The sequence below is a fragment of the Anastrepha obliqua genome, chromosome 5 (genome assembly GCF_027943255.1).
Source record: "Anastrepha obliqua isolate idAnaObli1 chromosome 5, idAnaObli1_1.0, whole genome shotgun sequence".
Lineage (NCBI taxonomy): Eukaryota > Metazoa > Arthropoda > Insecta > Diptera > Tephritidae > Anastrepha > Anastrepha obliqua.
Window position 1 is genome coordinate 46,794,662 of NC_072896.1, and position 20,681 is coordinate 46,815,342.

Genomic DNA, 20,681 nt, shown 5'->3' on the forward strand with positions numbered 1-20,681 from the left:
TCCTATAAGCTGGGGCATGCTGTTGTTTTTTTATTGCTGGTTGTTGTGCTGCCCACTTCAAAGCTAAGTGTACTGCTAAGAGCAATGTTGCTAGTTGCTTCAAAGTGTTCATTCCATCTGCGGATCTGGTTATCGTTGGAAGCCAGCAAAGCACCATTTAGGTTTCTGATCGGCTGGTTGCTGTTACTCCGCTGGTTGGTTAGGCGGCCAACTGTTCGGTACAGCTGTTTCGTGTTGTTTACTCCTGCTGCCGCTTCGGCATCGCTAGCAAGGTCTTCAACAAACTTTCTCTTATCGTTTCAGGCCGGTTTCTTTACTTATTTCGCCACCTCTCTTTAGGTTGGCCGAAGGGAGCCATCGCTGATAAGTTGCATCATTTAGCGCAGAAACGAACGTAAAAGGCAACTTAATAGGGGTACGAAAAAAAATACCCCTCCTCATATCTTCATTAATTTGAGTCCCAAATGTTAATATTTTAGTGACAAATGAAGAATAATGAGGAATATTTATAAACTCATAGCAATACAAATATTTTCGTAATATTTGAAAATTCAGTCAATATTCATCTAAGTTTTATCACGACTGTTAAAAATGTTTTAAGTTTGATCTTTTCAAGCATAGAACCGTTAGGTTATCCTCATTTTTTAACTTCCAACTTGCAGCTTCGTTTTTAGATTTCCACCTTCAAAGTGCTAAACTAACTAACGACATACACACACATGTATGCATATATTTATTTATTTTACTTACGGAATAAAGCGCGAATAAGCAGGTAATATATATGTACGTACATATATACATTTGTCAGGGTATCCTTTATTTGCATCAAAAATCACGTATAGATATGCAAATATTTTTTCCTGTTAGCGGGCTCAAGTGTACCGGGTGGTTCAAATAAAAGTATACTTTTAGAATAAAATAAAATGAATCCTTGTTTTAGTTTGTTGCGAGTTTTTTTACAGAACACGATTTTATTTAATTAGCTACCTCGGCTGACTACTCAATTTTCCAAGCCATCGCTGACGATTTGTGTCTTTACCCCATGAGTGTACGTTTTCGGAGGAGTCAAGAGTTTAGGTTATTTGTAAATCGACTGCATTACACCGATATTTCTACCTGCTAAAGGCTTTAACGGACTCAAATCGCTGCGCCAAGCCTAGCAATTGGCATCGCCCATACGGCAAATGGCAAGGTTATCGAACATAGTAAGCAAAAGATCAAAGATTGCTTGATGGGATGTGCCACAGTATTCACAAACTTGCGGAAACCAAAACCTGGCTTTTATTACCACATTCTTGTGACGATATAATTTGTCATGAAGTGCCAACATGTTGCTATTTGACACAGCAACATTTGTTTAACATTTTGTCATAACTTCAAATTACAGGTTTTCTCTAGAGTGGAACTTTCACTCAATGTGATTATAAAAACCTAGCGTAAGTTCATATTTTCAGACCATAGAAAACCAATAATTATTGCTCCATAACCCATGTGTGGGGACCTGTAGCATTTTCAACAACACGGGTCAATTGTGCCACCACCTAAAAATCCTTACGAAACTAGTGGGTTTTTGGATCTCCCAAAGTTGAATGTGTTTATAAATTCAATGGAGAAGAAATAGGGGTCCTTCATCAGGATGTCATGTCCAAAAATCAGCAGAGTTTGCGAATCAAGTATTGGGTTTGTCTTTAAGTATTAATAAAACAATAATACGAGGTTTTCGTTCAAGATTCTCAAAAGCATGGTGCATGGAACATTGAGTTATTGATTGATAAGTTGCATACCCTCGGCTACAACAGGGGCGCATACTGTTGCAAGAGCTCAATCTAACTAGAGAAAAGTCATAACTTCAGCGGCTGGCGTTTTTCCTTAGTTCTGTCACAGATGTGCTTTGAACCTGCGTGGCTGAATTTATTCGCCATTTATTTACACCAATCACTTGGTTTTGAAAAGACGCCAAATATAAAAGGCAGCTCTCGTACTATTTATTGAGCTAGGCATTTAGGGACAGTAACTGATCGACATTCACTTGGGAGTAGCCAGGACGATTCTTCTGCATATGGTCCAAGCAGCTCACGACTTCCAGGTTTCCAACTTCACTCAAGTGTCCTTTAGGTAGCTTCCGAACATCTGTTCGAGAGCGATCTAATGTGAAAAGCAATTCAGGATATCCGGTTGTGCCTTGTGCTTGGGACCCGCTGCCTTGGGGGACCATCCCCGCACTCTCCCAATGAAAATTAAAACAAAGACTTATACCTACCTACCCGGATGGCGACCACCGCAAACGGACTGTGATATGTAGTCCGGATAGATACAAACGCTCCGGCTCTGAAAGTATTCGATGCGGTACCAGTTGGGTAGCACAGGAAGAGGGAGCCCTTCTTTGCGTTGGAAAGGTCAGGTGGAGAAGGACTTGGCTTCACTTGGTGTGTCCAATTGGCGCTGGTTAGCACGAGAATGAAACGACTGGCGCGCTTTGTTAAACTCGGCCAAAATCGCGTATCGCTTTGTGAGGTTTGTACAGCAGATATAAAGGGTTGTGATGGCAAAAAAAGATAGTGAGGACTTAACTGCTCAAATGTGTGTTTGAAATTTTCGAGTTCTTAAATAATTCAACAGCATTTCTTTAGTTTTCCAACGTCAATAGTACTGTGTATAAATAATTTATGAAACTTGAAAAAAGTGCTGACAAAGAAGTAAGAATAATTAAAAGTATCGCTTGAAAAAACTCGATGTACTCGAGCCCAAGCTCGAAAATTTTCGAGTAATGAGCATCGAAAGACTTGAGCGAGTACTCGTTGCTCACCTGTGTGAAGTGTTCAACAATGTGTGAAGAAAACAGAGAACTCTGAAATAATGTGAATTTTTAAATAAAATCGATTTTTTTATTCAACATAATCGCCCTCGCCCTCAGTACACTTACTCCAATGATTCTCTAATAATTTTATGTCATCTTTACAATAATTTTCCGAAAGCTCTGTTCCACAGCTGCAAAAACGACAAAAACTTTCCGAACAGTTTTTCAATACGTAGTTCCTCAAATGAAATATAGAGTAGTAGTTCATCTGAGAAGCCTAAGGTATCAACAGCTTCAGGCTTAGTCAAAATTTGATATTCACAAATAATTTCTTAATGTTGGCTGTGGCCAACTTTCTTAGCTCGGAGCTCGTTCTACCACTCCCTTCTGCAGCCATCAAAGCCACAGTTAGCAAAGGGGTTACTCTAACCCACAAGCGAGTTTGGCAGGCTGAGAGAGGCTGCAGATGAACAAAACTGATGTTACCTGTACCTCCTGTCACTAAGCAGAAGGAATTGTAGGCAGCTGGTTGGACTGATGGTGGGCCTCTTTCTATGAGCAAAGCACATGGAAGCGGTAAGCATCTCAGACAGTGCACTCAGCTCAGCATGTTGAGAGGAGTATGAGACGACGGACTATTTTTTGTGCGTCTGCCCAGCTTTCGCTCGAATTAGGCTTGAGGTCTTTGGCAGTGATGTGTTAAGAACTGGCCACCTTGGCTCTTTGGCACCACAAGATCCACTCAGATTTCTTTGGAGGTCGAGTAGATTTAAAGAAAATTAAAAAAGGAACCCGAATGCAGTACAATGGACTTCATTTTGTCTGAGTGCTATACTTGCTAGTCTGTTCCGACAAAAAATAAATAATGTTTGCTGTTATTACTGCACTTTTTGGACGTCCACTACGTGGTTTATCTTCAGCGCTTGTAAGGTCATTTGGAAATGAAGGAGCAGACTCATTTAATACTTTTATAGGTTTTCTCAGATTTTCTATTGCTGCAGGGGCTGCCGAAGGAAAAAAATTTGCATCTGCGCGATAGTCGGTCATTTTCTTTGTAAAACATGGACTGGTCCATCAACTTCAATAGGCGTTAAAAGAAAGAAGGAATGTACAGATCGAAATAAAATTGTTTGTGTGTTGTAATGAAAAATTGGATAACAAAAAATTGGTTAATATTTGGCGCATTCAAAACTTTTAGGGGACTAAAGGGACTCAATTCTTTTCTCGGTCGTAAGATATTTAGTCAAAATTTTGAGCGAAAGCAGCTTCGGTGGAAGATACGATTCATAAGTATACCAACACTTGGATCGCCCAGTATTTGTAGTGTACGTGCCTACATACTGAGTCCCACACCCGCTTCGACTTGGTACAATATCTCAGAAAATTGCATTTGCAATTTCGATTATGTACGAGTGAATCAGAAAAATCGACTATATCCATGAAAATGTAAATATGTATGTATGTATGTATGTATATATCTCTGAATTTTTCTATGCATGCCTTCAAACTCAAATAATTTTTCTATGCATTTTTTATGAGTGCTAGAAAAGAGTTCAAATTCCGCATAATGGCATTCAAATTGAATATAAATCAATACGAATGTAAATCTGCTATGCAAAGGTTCATAGCGAATATCAAGAAAAAATGATTTGAGAAAAGGTGAATGTTTCACTTTACATACAAAAATTATATTCCCCGTTAACAAACATAGTGACGCTTGGTAAATTTTTGATTATGTCAACGTAAATATTCCAGCATAAGTAATTAAACTACATACATATTTACATAGACATATTAGTGTATATATACAAACGCGAAAGATAAAATAGTGCCACGAGAATAACAAAACGTCGAAAAAGTCACTTGACGTGTTTTCTAATTAAAAAAAATCGATTAAATTTAATTTACTTATGGTGCACGTCTTTGGTATGATTCCAGAAGCTGCATGCGAGTTGTTTTCTCTTTCGAAGCTCTACTACTCACATAGTATATTCTATTAAATTTCTATTTCGTGGCATAAAGTGCTGAGTAAAGCAACAATACGAGGGTTAGCCTTTATATTTCTCTCTCTCCTCTATGTGCGTCCAAAGTGGTCTGGCCAAAACTGAATCTTAAAAGGAAGAATCTGCTTGCATTCAACAGATCAACGACCAGCGTCACCACACAGTGTTATAATGGGTCAATCCACTATAGGCATCCTAGCAAGTAGAATGGGTGTACTTCACAATTACTTCTGTAGGAGTTATGGAGATGAAAATTAAATTGTGAATGTCCTGCCCTCCCAAATATCTTGGTGATTATTTCTTTGAAGACCTGGGAAATTTTGCAAAATGTGTCCCTGGAGGCACTAGTTACCTTCTTAGGTACCTAAAACAACTTAGTTAGGGGAAGAAAAACAAATGCAGGAAACACAATGGACCTTAAGGCTACCGACTGCCTTGTCTGAGACAAGCAACTTGGCTTACCTAACCTAACACTATCTGTGGTGGGTTGTAATTCGATATTTTTATCTAAAACTTTTATATTTTTTAACATAATCTTACATATAATGCTTTCGCTTATGAGATTTATTTGTTCGTTTGTCAGTGAGTGAAAAATTCATGTCGCACAAAAAAAGAAATTAACTCGTGAAAATTTTCGTGCGGTGATTTATTATGATTTTCAACATGAATTATCGAGGCAGGAGTGCATTCATTAACTTGCATTCACTTTTCGCGTTAAAGCACCACCTTCATAAAGCACCACCTGTGAAACGCTGGTACAACGAGTTCCAATATGGTCATCGATTCTTGGCCATCGAAGATGAATTCCGTGAAGACCGTCCAAAGACGGTTGCTGTGCCATATACATATAATCGATGCTGTACGTCAATTGACCACGCAAGATCTTCATGTGAAATACGAGTATCACGAGATAGAGGCATGTTTGGGCATTAGTGCGACCAGCATATATTCAATATTACATGAACATTTGGCCGTCAAGAAAACCTGTTCTCGTTGATTATCGAATAATTTTACAAATACCCCAAAAAATAATCGATTTCATTGGTGTAAAGAAATGTTGACGAAATTCAGCAGAGGTGGTTCTTTTTTTTTTTTTTTTGTCGAAACAGACTAGCAAGTACAGCACTCAGTCATAACTAAGTCCATTGCATTGCACTCGGATTCCTTTTTAATTTTCCTTAAATCTACTCGACCTTCGAGTATCAATAATCTTGTGGTGCCAAGGAGCCATGATGGTCGCTTCTTAACACATTAGTGCCAAACACCTCAAGCCTGATTCGAGCGAAGGCCAGACAGATGCACAGAAAATGGTCCGCCATCTCATCCTCCTCTTCACATGCTGGGCAGAGTGTACTTCTGCTTAGTGGCAGGAGGAACTGCGAGCGTCGGTCGGACATGACAAGTAACATTAGTTTTGACCATTTGCAGCCTCTTTCAGCCAGCCAAGATCGCTTGTGAGTTGCTAACCGCGGCTTTGATGGCTGCAGAAGGAAGTGGCAGAACGAGCTCCGGGCCAAGGAAGTTGGCCTCAGAGCCCATCCTAGCTAAGGAGTTAGAGGTCCCCTTACCCACGGTACCCACGTGTCCCGGGACCCATGTTAGCACCAGGATATTATGTCTGCCGACATAGTTTAACCTGGATTTACAGTACTCAACTACCCTTGAAGTGGCTGAAGGGCTGTCTAAGGGTGCAGCTTTGCTGTCGTTATAGGCATGTACAAGTCTGCCTCTCTATCTATTTTCCTCAGCAAAGTTCATCGCTTTTTGAACCTGGTTCAAAGTACACCGAGGGCATCGTCACAGATGACGCATCTTGGATCTATGCATATAAGCCGGAAACAAAACAAAAATTGTCCAAGATGAGCTTAAACTAACAAGAGTTGTTCGCGGAAGAAGCGCCTCAAAACAAATGGTCGCCTGTTATTTCGCATAAATCGGAAAATCTTGTCATGTCGCAACTGTATCACTGCAGAAATTTAAAACACACAATTCTGAAAGGTACGCAGAATTAAGGAAAACCAGCCGCCTAGGAAGAATTATTCTTCCCCAGCTCTGACGTATCGGCTCATACAATAGAGTTTCTGAGTGCTAAAAAGATCGAATTAAAGGGTCGTCCACCTTACAGCACTGATTTGGCTTCTAATGATTTTGTTTTGCTCCAGATCATCAAAAGGTGAAAAATAAATTGCAAGACCAACGATTAGCAACGCCGGAAGAAGCTGTTGAGGCTTTTATACAGCTCGTTTTCGATGTATTCTCGTCTGAGTGGCAAAAGTGTTTTGGAAATTGTTAGAAACGAATGCAGGCGTGTATTGACTTCCAAGGCGATTATTTTGAAAAACAACAAAGGCATTTTCATTATTATTTTACTGTGAGAGAGAACAGAAGAATGTATATTGCGGCTTTAAAGTTCTAAGGAAGTTCTTTTGAACATGTCTTCATTAGTGGCACAAATAAGAGTTCGACTGCATGCCATATTATATGGGATAACTAAAAATATAACAAAAAAGCGGCGAATGTAATGGGGTTTTGCGCGAAGATGGATCGGTAATACTTTACAATATTTAAACTACAATATGTTGAACAATTTGCTCTACAGGCAGTGTAGAAAGACACAAAATAGTTGGAATAAGAAAGCTGTATTCTCTTTCTTGGATTAGTCGTAGAAAACGCGAGGAACGTTCTGAGACTGTCCGATCTAGAAAATTAACTTAAGAAGTAGAAGCGATCATTGACGAGAACCCTTCAAAATCAATGGGGACCATTGCGAGGGAGCTTAATGTTGCTGAGGGTGTTATCTCCCGGGTTGTCCATGAAGATGTGCGGTATAAATCTATACTAATATTATAAAGAGGAAAACTTTGTTTGTTTGTTTGGTTGTAATGAATAGGCTCAAAAACTACTGGACCGATTTTAAAAATTCTTCGAAATCCATTAGAAAGCTACATCATCCACGAGTAACATGGATTATATTCTATTTTGGAAATAGGGCTCGAGATATAGGTCAAAACGTGGACCCGGGTAGCCTTCGGACGTGTATGTACAATATGGGTATCAAATGAAAGCTGTTGATAAGTGCTTTAATACGGGGTAATTTTCATACCTATTGATGACTAGGGTCTCGAAATATATGCCAAAACGTGGACCCGCCGTGTCTTTGCACCGAATAAAACCAAACTTACGCACATTGTTAAGTAAGTATTGAAAATGGATTTCGTAAAATTTGGTTGTAATTCGGAGCACTGGCAACGGGTACAGCGTTCTTTTGAACCAGCCATAATGTCGCTTACTTTTTTAACGCTTGGGCGGAACTGAACTGTCAAATTGACAGCGTGAGTTATAATGTGTCAATATTTCTTTCTGATTTGGATGCCATAAGGAAAAAACGTAAGTGCAACATGTAAAAATTGTTTGTGAATTTTGGAACAGTGAATAATTTCTTAGGAAATTTGAGAGTTTAATGTGAAATCCGAATGAAATTATGTGTTCGTGGAAAACAAATTTTTTTTCGTTTTTTTTTTTTGAAAAATATAAATGGATAATGGTTAAAAAAGCTCCAATGCTTAATAAAACATATAAATTGAAACGAAAAATTCATGAATGATCAGGAAAAAAGACGAGTCTTTATTCATATGGGGTGATGTGAAATTTAAAAACAATCTTTTTTTCCCGATTTTCAATTTATATTTTATATTTACTCAAAAACAAATAGAAAAACAAAAAATATTGTTTATGCCAAAGCGCTTGAATAAAGAATAAAGAAATAAATAATATGAAAATCATATATTTTCTGTTCTAAACCATATCTATTCTATTTTAGTGTGCCCAGCGAAGGGGGCCGGGTTTGCTAGTCTAATATAATGCGAAGGAAAAATTTAAAACGCCTTCTAAAAAGATGTTATGATTCTTTGCTGATGGAAATTTCTTTCTTAACCAAGACCAAAAGACTAACCGCAGAAATGACAAATGGCTGTGTTCCATACAGAGGTACCTGTTGTGCACGAAGTTCCCAGCCCCTGTAATGGTTTTATGTGTTGTGAGCAACAAAGAACATTTCATGTCACCACACTTCTTTACTGAAGCATTACGACTACATTCGGCTATATTGAGCTTCTGGAGGCACTAGCAAAACACTGGATTCATAGCATAGGCGGTGACAGCCCTTATATTTTTCAGCAAGACTCCTCTACTTCACACAAAGCGATGGCGACACAAAATTCGATGACCGAAAATGTTCATGGCCAGATAACACCTAACTTATAGCCGGCTGAGTCTAAAGCCAAAAAGCATCCTCATTACACCATTTCTTCTCTGAAGGCTGCACTTAATACCGTTATGGTAAATATGAATGAGGATCATTTGATTCGGGCATGCAACCATTTGCAAACACGGATCGATGGGGTTTTTGCAGCTGGTGGAAATTTTATTGAGCGATTTTATAGAAATAGAATAAGTTGTTGAGAAGTTTCATTGCATTTTGTTCAAAATAAATTCGAATTAGTCTTACTCTCAAGTTGTCGTCAAATACCGTACGCACCCTCTAGTTTCATTGTAACGGCTGCGTCGGCTGCCAGGCAGTAGTTCATCGCATTAAGCCCATTTTGCGGCTCATTTCCTATGGTTTCGGCTCAAATATCAGTAGTAGCGCAATAGTATAATAAGGGCCTGTGTAATTTCTGTAAGCTTGCAGTGTAAAATCGCAACATAGTAGAGTTGGTTGATATAGTTCTGTTGCGTTCTTCGTTTACCGCAACAACGTTTGCTTCTTTTTCGAAGAAATATGTACCAATAATATCACCTCTCAAAAATCCACATCAAACAGTTACAGGATGCAGGGGCTTTTCTATGACTACCAGTTCACTTTAGGGGATCCGGTGGTTTAGAAATAAAAAAAAAATCATTTTTTTGTTTTTTCGATACTTCGATAGTATAGTATCTTAAGAATATACTGTGAAATTTTCAGGCAGAAAGCCCCAATATTATAGCTTCTACAGCTCATTAACTAGGTACAGAGCGGACCGCGCGCTCCTATACCCCAAACTTTAAACTCATTTATCTCGAAACGACTTTTTTCGGCCTGGTGTTGTCAGAAAAAAAGAACTATTCAACCGAATCGTCTGAAATTTTAATATGTTGTTCACAAAATCAATGGCTATCGCCCGCACCAGAATCATATTCTTATTTCAATTATTTCGTACTTTTTTTATTAAAAAAAAGAAAAAAAACGATTTTTGAGTGTCAAATTAGAAACCGCGCCATTTTGTAAATTTTTTTTATATTCTAGTACGGGACATAGCTGTAGTTATACTAATTAATAATTTTTGTGGTTTTTGTGCTTCAGATAAATAGAAAGGACAACACCGTCCAGGTCCAATTTTTCGGGAGGGTCAAGTTGACCCATTTTAAAAATTATTAAAATTAAAAACAAAAATTGTTTTTAATTTTTGTAATTTTTTTGTTTTTATGTAAAAGAAGTTGAGTAAAAAGCCTAAAAAATTTAAAAGTCGCTTTTCATTTTCTTTTTTGTAAAAAAAAAAATACTGAAAATACCCTAAATTTTCGAGCTTTAGACCACTGGAACCCCTTAACACGGCCAATTTACTTGTTCATTTGTCTTCGTTTCTAATTTAATTCCTTCTTTTAGTACTCCAAAGTTTAATGCTGCTAATCTTATATTGATGAAATATACGGCAAGTTTATATTTTCCGATTCACGTCCACACTATCGGCAACAGCAACGAAATTCTCTGTTGGGTGGGCCGAATGAGCACAAGAATACCTTGGGTTGTTAGCTACTACGTCGATTTCTCGAGCTTTATTAAAAAATTTCTTCAAAAAAGGCGCAATAAGGACATCCACTTTGAAAGTAGGTTTTCAGTATTTCAAAACGTTGCTCAATCGTAAAGCAATCCATTTTTTTACCGCAAAGCAATTACTCTACCCTTTTTTAAACGCGAAATAGTGGTCCCTGTCTAAATCTGCCATATGCTACCCTTTATCCGTCCAATGCCACCTGTGTTTAAATATGTGAATTCATGCAGTAAACGAAAAGAGCGATCCGGCATAAAATTCAACTTCCGGTATGCAGATTAATTTAAAATCACTCCTCTTCTTATTTTTGTGGAAGGTTGTTTTTTTTATTCCTGTGCTCTTACTGGCACTTAAATGCTTTCGTTGTAAGAGTAATGTCGCACGCGGTACTCTTAACATGCGCCACATTAAGATGGGTGGAGGCGGCGGCTCTTACTGCTGCTGTAATGGAGGTGGATGTTTGGGTGTTGCCTACTGTCACATTTAATCTTAATTTAATATTCTGACTCAGCGCACTCTTGACGGTATTTAAAAATGCATTTAACACATTTAAATTTTTTTTGCCCACATTCGTAAGCTGAATCGGAAAGAAAAACCAAAAGAGAAAGAAAAACTGCCGACAATTTCCTATGCGCATCGGCAAAGTGCGATTTTTACGCACACCGCTATTTTTAAATATTTTTTTTTATATTTTATGTTTTATAATTTTTTTTACATAAATTAATTACTAATAATGACTTTGCTGCGAGCTCAGTTCAGTGGGTGGTCGTTGCTGTGGAGTGAAAATTTATGTTAAAAATGCAAATGCATATGCAAGGACATCAACGCACACTACGGCACTAACAGCGGTGCTTACATATGTATGTGGCGTTGCGACAGTGCGTCCCTGAAATAAGTTGACCAATGGCGTTGCCAACGAATGTTGCCGCGCAGCTGGAACTTCCTGTTTTTTATGGCGCGAGTTTACTCGCATTTAGCTATGTATGTATTGTGGATATGCCCCTGCATGCAGGAGTATGTATGTGAATATGTAAATAGCTCGAGCGCATGCCTCTTTTGGCCCCTACTGGAGTCTTTATAACGCCCACGGCGTTATTGTGGTTATTCCCTGAGCGAAACTTTATTTTGCACTGCATAAATTAAGACGCGCACCGCTGCGCTGTGTGTCTGTCCGGTAGTGTGTTGAAAGTGCATTTACATAGCTGGAAAGCAACGAAGCGTAAACGCGTTGTGTATTCCCTGTGTTGCAGTTCCATTCCTCAACACTTTTTCGTTCTAGCACTGACCCGTGCTTATGAAATTTAAGCAAAACAGGACAACAAATGTGCGCGTACAACACAATGGGCCAGTCGACGTACGTTAGCGTATAAAATTTCCATTTTTGACTATAACAATTTTAAATTTTTCCTGATGATCTTAAAAAGATTTCATCTTAGCAAAAATATATATATAAGGTTGTCAAAAAAGTCTTGCGGTATTTTTATTGAATTCTCAATTATTCATAAAATTGGTTATAATAATGCGACTTAAGTCAAATATGCGCCGTTAGTGCACGGGCATCAGCTGTCTGTTAGTTATCTAAATGACAGTCCAGAGTATTGTTTACAAGCGCGCGGAGGCATTTGGGCGAGAGTAAACGCGAAAAAAGAAAATCAGCAATGGATTTCGCTTGACCGAACCGGTCAATTTCCGAACATTGTGTTTTCTGACGAGAAAATTTTTCAAATTGAGCAATTCGTAAACTTTCAAAATGATAGGATTTATTTGACCGACCGTTCATACGAGAATTTGAGTCATCGATTGGCCACCAGGAGGCAGCACCCGCCACAGATAATGGCTCCATCCAATCGTTTTTATTGAGCCTGGCGCCAAGGTAAATGCGAAGTATTATCGGGAAAGTGTTTTGAAAGTTGATTTGAGGCCGTGGGTAGACAAACATTTAGGTGGCAGACCATGGACGTTTCAACAAGACTGGGTACCGTCTCACAAAGCTCGAATGAACAAAGAATTGCTAAAAACAACGTTCCGAACTTCATAACGTGCACACAATGGCTCCCAAATTCACCAGACGCGAATTCGATGGATTATTCTCCGAACTAAAATATTCGCCAGTCTCGAGACGCTGAAAACAGCCATTGTCCGCGAGTGGGCCAAAATACCTGCAAGTCACATTCGGGCAGCTTTCGATTCGTTGTTGGACCGTGTCAAGGCCATAGTTAAGCCAAAATGTCGTATCGAGCAAAAGTAAATTGATTCTTAATTTTGTATTATTTTCACACATTTAGTATTTTGAACTGAATAAAAGTAAAGTTCTAAACAGAGATTATGGTAGCTTACATATTTAAATCAGTGAATTTTTTAGGTAGATTCAAAAGTTTGACTAAACGGTAAGGCATGCCTGTCGTAAGAGGCGACTAAAATCCGGCAGGAGAGGAAGGGGCTCGGCTCGAAAGGTCTTATATACCCCAAGTACCTCCAGCGGCAAGGCTGAAAGGCTCATCAGAATCGAAACCAGTAAGATCCTGATTATGGTATACTGGAAAATATTCTTAGATTAGGAAGTTTATCGTCTCTGTCCCGTTAAAACTCTGGCAAGCGGAAAGGAACGTATTCGATCCCTACACGTCACCATTCAGTTGGTGGTGCAGGCTCAGTTGAGAAATCCTGACTAATTTTTGTCCTGGGTCTGAAGCGTAGAGTCAAACCTCCCATCACTACCAACGAAATCAAGGCTGGAGTATCCAAAATGGCTGAGCTGCTAGATGTAACGCTGAACTACAGACGTTCGTGGAAGGCAGCAGAAGACGAAAGGTCGCTCTCGAACCCCCGTAAGAACACTGCCATTCAACAAATAACATATACTCCCACCTCTGCGACGACGATCTCAAAGCCAGTGGCAACCAGCCCGGCTGCCCCTGAGAGCTGTAAGAAAGCCAGGGCAAATGAACCCACAGGGAACAAAAAAGGACCCCTGAGAAAACAGTTGGAGGCTGGCATACAGTTACTAAGAGAGGAAACCAAAAGAAGCCGGAGGATAAGCTAGCCGAGCCAAGCAAAAGGAGCAAGCCGCGAACACAACACGCAAAGCCAGAAGCTGTTGTGATAAAACCCGCAGAAGGCCATAGCTATGCAGATGTGCTTAAAGACTTGCGTGCGAAGATTACGACTGATGAGTCAGCCAAAGTAAGGTCCGTCAGGAAAACGAAGGCTGCGGCCATACTTTTGGAATTTGGTAGGGGAGAGAAAGTCACGCCAGAGTTCGCGCATCAGTTGCCAGTTGTCTGGCCACCAGATACGTAGAGTGCGTCTCAAGCAGCGGTTCACGAACACTGGAACCTTCTGTACAATTTCCGCAGACAGACACCATGTTTCACAGGCGTAAAACAGAACTGATTTAACATTCGAGTTGAAAATCCGTATTTTTGTTGTAATGTGCATTAGCTTGGACTGCCACACCAATTCAGCAAAATAATGAGGGCATTTACAATCTTACTAAGAGGAGTTTTTCCAAGCTATATGTGAGATTTCACAACAATCCGCTTCTCTGTTTTTCTCTTAACTTTTATTCGCCGAAATAAACAAAGACCTACAGTTTTGACACACTGTATGCCCAAATTTTGCAAGTTGGTGCGAAATTTTCGAGTTATTTTTCGAATCTATTTACTTTGTAGTTCTCCTTTTATTTTCTTGTTAATTTATTTATGCGCAATTTTAGGTCATTCTCTCTCACAAGTGCGACATTTTTATATTCATTAAAGGTTCCTGGATCATTGCGTAGCGTGAATTAAAGTTATTCCATTTATTTCAGCTGAAAGTCACATTCATTGTGTAGGAGTTACATAAATTATTGCAAAGTATTCGCAAGGTTTTGAAAGGAAACGGAAGTATGCACCTACATTGTGTACAATTTTCAGTGTTTGTATGTATGTAAGTAATATATGCATTAGGGTGGGTTCAAAAAGTTCAGACGAGCATCACTCGTTAACGAAATCTATTTCAAATGAACAAAGTGCTTTTCTTTTCCAAATACCTTTTCTCTCGAGAGTAATTTGAGAAGTATTGCTTTAAAAAAAAATTGACTTTGCATCACAATAACACCAGATTCTCAGTTGATTTACTACAAAATAGTACGGGGGCCGAACAAAGTCGTTCGTACATTTTTTTTTTTTTTTGTTTTTAAATTTTAAAACGTCATTGGTTTGGTTATAGTTTTACGATGTTTCATGCAGGGAATGTAAATATGAAGAAGTAAATGTGCTGCTGATGGCAGTATGTAGATCCGCAAGCAGTTCTCAAAGATAATTTTGAATACGATGGCCGTTTGTTTGGTCTTCGTTTCGATTTTGGTCAAAAATTCTCGGAAAATGATGGCACTGTACGACGGTGTATTATCATGGTGCAAAATCCATGAGTTCTTTTCCAAAAACCTTTTACCTTTTGTCGAACTGTTTCACATAAACGTCTTATAACGCCCAATTAATGGTCCTTATTAACTGTCAGTCTGTCTTGCTTCATTCGGAGTTCTCCACTCACTCACCTACCATACTTGCGTGGTGTACTCGGAAACCTACATCCCGTCTCCAATAATGATGCGTTTGATGAATGTTGCGTCGGATGCAGCCTTGGAAATGATGTTTTGGCAATGATTTCTTTAGGTCGGTAAGTAGCTTAGATGGCAAGAGTACCCAAAGTACACTGCAAGTAGCACTTACGTGCCGTTTTAAAAACGGTCAAAGGGACATCGATGTCTGAGATGGGGACAGCTGAAACCGGTTTTGTCGACCCCTTCCTGGCAAGCTCACCGACGATTTCATTTCCCTCTATATTCCTGTGCCCAGGAACCCAGATAAGGGAAATGTTTCCTGTAGGTTCGAGACGTTTGAGTTCCTCTTTACAGAAGTTGACCAGAAGAGAGTTGCAATACGGCGACGACAGGGCCTTGATCGCAGCTTAACTATCGAAAAAATATTAATGTCTCCCTCCCAACAGCGAACCCTAAGCATTTTGCATGCCTGCAGGATCGCGAAGTCTTCTGCTTGAAAAACGCTGCTCGTTTCCGGCAGTTTAAGGGAGACTGAAATATCGGCTGATTTAGAGAAAACCCCCGCTCCCACTCCAGATTCCATCTCGGATCCGCCAGTGAAAACAGAGGTACCTATATCCACGTCGACTCTCCCCTCCTTTCAATCTAGCCTGTTCGAAAAGAAAGATAGCCCTAGCACAACCCGTTAAACCTAGTTTGCGGATGGAGAGATCAATGCGAAGAATAGAGAAGGAAGGGGAGATCTGCTTCAAGATGCTAACATGTCCTACAGGAAGCTGCGTCCAGAGGCCAATCTCCTTCAACCTAATATTGCTCTGAGCAGCAATGGATTTAACTTGAAGATCCAAGGGAAGTAAGTGCAGAATGACGATTAGGGCAGTGATTTCCATGCCCCAGTGATTCCCACACATGCAGTCCTCTGCATTCTCTTCAATTAAGTGGTGTTGTAGCCCTTCTGAAGAGCTACCCACCACACTAGACAACCATATGTCAAAATTGGCAGAATCACTAAGTCCTACATCCAGATTACGACTCGTGTCTTGAGACCCCATATTTTGCCGAACATAGATTTACAGGCGTTGGCGGCCGCCGTAGCCGAATGGGTTGGTGCGTGACTACCATTCGGAGTTCACAGAAAGAACGTCGGTTCGAATCTCGGTGAAAGCATCAAAATTAAGAAAAAGATTTTTCTAATAGGAGGAGGAGCTCGGCCAAACATCCAAAAAGGGTGTACGCGCCAATTATATATATATAATATAGATTTACAGGCGTAGAAAGCTATACTGGCTTTCTTAACTCGAGTTACTATGTGCAGCTTCCAGTGGAGCTTGTGGTCAAGATACTTGACTTCCGACGAGGGTGTGAGACATTGGTTGTTTAGTCTTGGAAGCTTAAAACGTGGAGGGCTCCAAGTAAATAGCATCAACTTCGTTTTGTCAGAGTTCACTTTGAGACCGCAACTGGCAGCCCATCTACTGAGTGTAGCCAATGCAACCTCCAAAATTTTAGCCATTATTGATGAGAAGGGTCTGCGCTGTACCCCTATGTACAAACCTAGTGATTCTGGCCCCTCCAGTCACAGCATTTATTTTCTTTAAAGTTACAGAAATAAATGAAGTTAGAAACTTCATATAAAGGAAATGCCGAGAATTTGTTATAAAAAGAAACTGTAAAATACCTCCAGCAAACAAAACATTTAAAAAACCCAATGAGATTTTTAAGCCAAACTTGCCAACTTATACTTTATTGTAGCAAAATTCAATGGACTACAAAATTGCGGACCCGAAGTTTTTTTTTTAATTCCTTTTTAAAAAGTTTGAAATTTTGTTGGTAATAACTTAATTTTTTTTTAATTTGCGGAAAATGTCAAACCTGGATTTTATAGTTTTTGTAGAAGAATTAATTACATTTATAGAAAAATTATTCGAATGAAGTGAAATAAATAAACTTGTAAATTAGTTTATATGTTATATTTATTTAACACACAGCCATAAAAAGTGTAGTCGCAAGATTTGCAATATAAGTTTGGCAATAGACGTCGTATGTCAATCATATTGACACGTGTGAACTAGACATCTCCAGTATACGCATACAAACAGACAAGCAAAGGTCAAAATAAAGATTTTTATCACTCATCATTTTTGTCTTATAATTGTTTGTTAGTAAAAAACTTATTGAAAACCAAATTATATGATTAATTTTGCGCAATATTTTAATCATAAATCATACAACATTTAAAATAACCGTTAGTGTCGACTATTCACTCATGATTTTTGAGGAAAGCTCTTTGACGAAGTGGCAACTCTTCGATTTCCATTACTAATTAAAGTGCTTAATATGATTTCAAATCGCATTTACCTTTATAAATATTTAAATGCGAACATATTTGGTCCTTTTTGTGGTGATTATTACTATTATTATTTATTTCATTTTTGTAACTCTACTGAAATAAGAATGTCTGTGCATTTGTAAGTGAATTTCAATAATTCGCATGGCATGATGGTTGATTTTTATTAACAGACTTGTACTACATGTGCGCGCATTAAACTGGCAATCGAATTTTGTGAAAATGTCATTAAAGGCGTAATGTGAAATGAATAAAAATTTTCCATTTTAATTGTCAATTAATTATGGACAACGTGCGGTATATGACATGCACATAAGTGTGTGCGCATGTAATATATTTGCAGGCGTATTTGCGTACTGTTCTTGTTATGCCTTTGTACTCGTAATTTATTTTATTGTACGAATATTGAATATATAAACTGTGTTCAAGGGTTAAATAAGTCACCAGAAGACCGTAAAACACAAAAAAATATATATATATATTGTAACGAAAAACTTACCAACACATCGCTATCAAAATATGCCTATGTATTAAGCTTGCAAACCCTGCAGGGATAATCCGAACTAATGAAACCGTTTTCCGATTTGAGACAGTTTTTTTGTTTTTTTATTTAGATTTCCGGGAAAAATGTTGACTTTAACATAATAATTTTTACATAGTACAGAGCCCGGAACTCGCAGTTTGGAAAATTACTTTTATTCAATTCAAAGTAAAAAATGTGTGAAAATAGTACAAAATTAAGAATCAATTTACTTTTGCCCGATACGACCACCTTTTGCCCTGACTACGGTCCAGACGGCCTTGAGACGGCCCAGAAACGATTCGCAAGCTGCCCAATGTGACTTGCAGGTATTTTGCTCCATTCGCGGAGAATAGCTTTTTTCAGCGCTTCGAGACTGGAGAATCTTTTAGTTCGGATCTTACTCTCCAAAATTGCCTGAAGAGAATAATCCATCGGAATCGCGTCTAGTGAATTTGAGAGCTATTGTGTGGACCTTATGAAGTTCGAACCGTTGTTTTTTAGCCACTCTGGTTCCCTCGAGCTTTGTGAGAGTCTTGTTGAAACGTCCATGGTGTGCCACCAAAATACAGGGTGGCTGATGAATTTTGCTACATTAAGAAACTCAAATAACTTTTTTTTTAGTGTATGGAATTCATTTATTTTTTTTTTTCAAGTTGAAGGTCATTAAATTTTATTAAATGTAGCTTAACTAGTTTTAAAAATAATTGAATTTAAATGCCCCCCATGCTCGTTGACACAAGTGCGGCATCTTAGTAAAAAGTTGTTCATTGCTGCTTTGAGAGTTGCGACAGGAATAGCCGCAATTGTTGCCCGAATGGATTGTTTTAGTTCATCCAAATTTGTTGGCTTTGTTTTATAAACTTCTTGTTTACATAAACCCCACAAGAAAAAGTCAGGTGCAGTAAGCTCAGGCGACCTGGGGGGCCAACGAAATTCGGAGTTTCTTGAAATCGGTTTATAGGGAAATTTTCGTCGCGACTCTGTCATAACAGTCTGGGCTATGTGAGACGTTGCCCCATCTTGTTGAAACCATACAGAGTTGAAAGGAATTCTCTTTCTGCGTAGTTCTGGATAGAAAAATTCTTTCAGCATTTTCAAATAACGGTCTCCAGTACCCGTAACGGTGAGACCATTTTCTTCAAAAAAATAAGGCCCGACAATACAGCGTGAAGAAACCTCACACCACACTGTCACGCGAAGAGGATGCAATTCCGTCTCGTGGAGTATCTGTGGGTTAGAAGTACGCCATATTCGACAATTTTGTTTGTTCACATTGCCGTTTAAATCGAAATGGGCCTCATCAGACATGAAAAGGCAGTTTAACATGTTTTGGCCTTCTTCCACCATTTGCAGGATCTTCTGGCAAAATTCCTAGCGAATCGGCAAGTCTGCTGCATTCAGTTTGTTAACCATTTGAATTTTGTAAGGAAATAAGTCTAAATCTTTGTGCATTATTGTTTGCAAAAACTGTCGGCTGACACCAAGTTGAGCAGATAAGCTTCTTGTTGAAACCCTTGGATTGCTTTGTATAGCTGCAGCTACAGCAGCGATCGTTTCCTCCGTCCGAACTGGTGGGTTTCGATGATAAGGCCTTCTTGCGACTGTTCCTTGCTCAGCAAAATTATTCACCAGCCTCATTATGGTCCATCTGCTCGGGAGATCCGCCTGTACTCTCTCTGTACCAAAACTACGGACTCCAGTGCGTGATAGCGGCGGACTATCCAAATTCTTGTTTGCGTGTCCCAGTTATCCATTTTAATAAATTTTAAAGATCAATCTGCAAATTGAAACAAAAATGGAACAGATAACTTAAAAAGAAAAAAAGTTATTCAATTTTTTTTGGTAGCGGCTTTCATCAGCCACCCTGTACTTGTCTGCCCACGGCTTCAAAGCAATCTCCAGAATACTTTTCCGATAATATTTCCCATTTAGCTTGACGCCAGGCTCGTTGAAAATGATTGGAGAGCGCCCATCTGCGGTAACAGCTGCCCAACCCATTTCCTGTGGCGGCGGCTGCTGCCTCCTGCTGGCCAACTGATGACTCAAATTCTCGTATGAGCAGCCGGTCAAATACACTCCATTGTTTTGCGAGTTAAAAATTGCTCAATTTGAAACATTTTCTCATCATATTTCAGCATGCGGCGGATGTTATGGTTAGATATTTTCTGTTCTTTCGCCGTTTGATTGGTACTTCGTCGGGAATTCCGCTCAAGCCGCTTCTTCACTTTTTGAACCATTTCACGTGACGTTCCAATCTTTTGATGATCACCTCCATGACGTTTCGCGATGCTACTAGTATCATTGTAACGAGTAATGGTGCGATAAACAAAAACTTTATTCTCTTTAAGGGGCTCAGGCTCACGAACAATCGCTGGTTGTGATTTTCCAACCAAATATAATGGAATCACACTTATACATTTGAAATCCATTACTGATTCTCTTTTTTCGCGTTTACTCTCGCCGAAATGCTTTCCCGCGTTTGTAAACAATACTCTAGAGTGTCATTTAGTTAACTAACAGACATCTGATGCCCATGCGTCAGCTGCGCGGGCGGTCTGAAGTTGGTTACACTTCGAGTGCCGGACCCTGTAGTTTGTGTTTGCTCCAAAAATATTTGTGGATTGTATTTGTTTCAACTGAATATTTTGTATAGCATCT